This window comes from Petaurus breviceps, unplaced genomic scaffold (assembly GCF_028583685.1).
Source record: "Petaurus breviceps papuanus isolate PSGF00001 unplaced genomic scaffold, PetGlider_PUasm1.0 188, whole genome shotgun sequence".
In the NCBI taxonomy this organism is placed as follows: domain Eukaryota; kingdom Metazoa; phylum Chordata; class Mammalia; order Diprotodontia; family Petauridae; genus Petaurus; species Petaurus breviceps.
Window position 1 is genome coordinate 40,995,948 of NW_027185804.1, and position 2,475 is coordinate 40,998,422.

Genomic DNA, 2,475 nt, shown 5'->3' on the forward strand with positions numbered 1-2,475 from the left:
CTGAGCCTGGATTTCTGTTTGTCTTTTGAAGATGCAAAGATACAACTTATTTTTTTCTGAGGAGGGGGGAAACATTCCTTAGATTTTTCATTGCTTCCAGGTAATGATAGTTTTTCAAAACATACAGGAAAGGTGTTCAGTTATATTTCCATAATAACTGTGAGGCAAAGGGTTAAGAAAAATACTAAGTTTTAGTATTTGCTTCTTGATCTTAATCACTTAGGTAGTAATTTTTTCAGGGCACAAATAACATCTTTGTTCCTCAGGCTGTATATCATGGTGTTAAACATTGGAGTTACTATGGTATAGAACACTAAGAGAATTCTGTCTATTCCTGCTGAATGGCTAGACTTGGGTCTCACATACATAATCAGAGCAGAACCAAAGAATAAGCCAACAGCCATGAGGTGGGAAGAACAAGTGGAGAAAGCCTTGTATCTCTCTATGGCTGATGGCAGCTTCAGGATAGCAGTGATGATTTTGATGTAGGACACAAGGATCAGTAGAAAGGGAGCCATGCCAAATAAAACACTATCAATATAGAAGTGTCCCCACAGGCCAACTTCAGTAGAGGATGGATATCACAAAATATATTATTGAGTTTGTTAGAACCACAGAAGGGTAGGGAAAAAATCTGATACGCCAGTACAATCACAACTGGGATTGAACTTATCCATGCACCAGCTACGAGCCTGGTACACACCTTGTGATTCATAATAAGAGAGTAATACAGAGGCTTACAGAGAGCTACATAACGATCACATGCCATCACAGCCAGTAGAAAACACTCAGTTAACCCCAGAATAAGGAAAATACAAAGTTGAGCAGCACAGGCTGCAAAAGAAATATGTCCGTTCTGGGTCCAAAGGTTCGTCAGGATTCTGGGAAGAGTGACTGTTGCATACCAAATTTCCAAGAAGAAAAAGTTTCAAAGAAAAAAAATACATGGGGGTTTGAAGAGTTGTATCAACTTGGGTTGTGACAATGATGAGGGCATTTCCTATGAGGATGATCATATAGATTACAAAGAAAATTCCTAATAGAAAGCCTTGGAGCTTGGGAAGGTCAGAAAATCCTAAGAGAATGAATTCCATAACAATTGTGAGATTTGTTCCATCCATTTATCCTTGGCATTTCAATTTTGGAAATGATGAATTCAGGATAGGATAACAACCTGATCTCTTGAACTCAATTTGCTTGTCTGTAAAAAGTGGAGGAAGTAGATTAAATGATTTGAAATCACCGTTTTCATCAGATATTGTGTGATTCAAAGTCACTTTCACTGTCCTTGTATTGGGTAATGTCTTCCTAGCTGTGATGTATGACCCATGGAGCAGGGAATAGCGAAAGTGCTATATCATAAATGATGGTGGTGTAAAATTGTTATTATTTATACTTCAAATTAGCAAATGTAATTATAAATCAAGTAATATAAACTTTGTTGTACATACTAGAGAATTTTCACCCTGGCCCAATCTAATTGGTAAAGAAGAGGTTTCTATCCATTAAAGTACACTAGCTTATAGACTTTACCATCCATTTTGATCCCTTCCCCCCAAAAAAAAACATTCAAAAATTGTCCTCTGATACCTGAACACATCTCCCATTTTTGATGGCATCCCACAGTTCACTGACTGTAGCTATGCATCTCATTATAAAATTATTTTTACTACCCTAGAAGAGAACTAATGAAAGATCCCTATCCTTGTTTTACATTTCTTATTGATAGTTTGGAATTGGCCTAGGTTCTCTGAATGAGGGCCCAAGGTTCCTCCATTTTCTGTTTTGTGAATATAGCTGGTTGCTCACCTCACAGAGAGAATGATTTGTTCAAAACAATATTAACAACCAAGATTGTAATTTATGTCTTGTCCTCCCTGCAAGAAATTAATATAACAAGAACATGTCTTTGAGGTCCCCTTTATATGCAGAAATGTTTTTAACCACTTCATTTACCTTTCAAATGACATCTATTTCCTTCATTCTCATCAAAACATAATGATAAAATGATTTTGTTTGTATATATATTAGCCCATTATTTATAGTTTAAAATAATATTTCAAGACAACTTAAATTGTCTTTTTTGGCAATATAGATATTGTCAAAACAGCCCAGAGAACTGTTCTGCAGGTTTTTCTTTGCATGATTTTATTTTAATTGATAGTGTATCCAATTTCAAAATTGAATGTGTTAGCAGAACAATAATGTTTTCTTTTTCTTATTCAGGATTTTTCCTTTAGGCTTTTACATTAATATTTCCATTCTCTTTACTGTCTCTTAATCCATAAATAGGATTTTGGAATATAGAAATGTATAGCAGTTTCACTAGCATCTGATAACAAGCAATATCCATCTAATCAAAGAAATTGAAGACAATGAAATAACTCTTACCTTTATTAGATGTGACAAATAATATCCACTTCTTTACTTCATTACTATTGTAGCAATTAAATTTACATATATGTGCATAATATA

At 34.6% G+C, this 2,475-nt stretch overlaps 1 pseudogene; it reads right to left on the minus strand.

Moving 5' to 3' along the window:
* Window positions 1–215: 215 nt before the first annotated feature.
* LOC138163548 (olfactory receptor 10AG1-like) lies at window positions 216–1,121 on the minus strand (annotated as a pseudogene).
* Window positions 1,122–2,475: the final 1,354 nt, after the last annotated feature.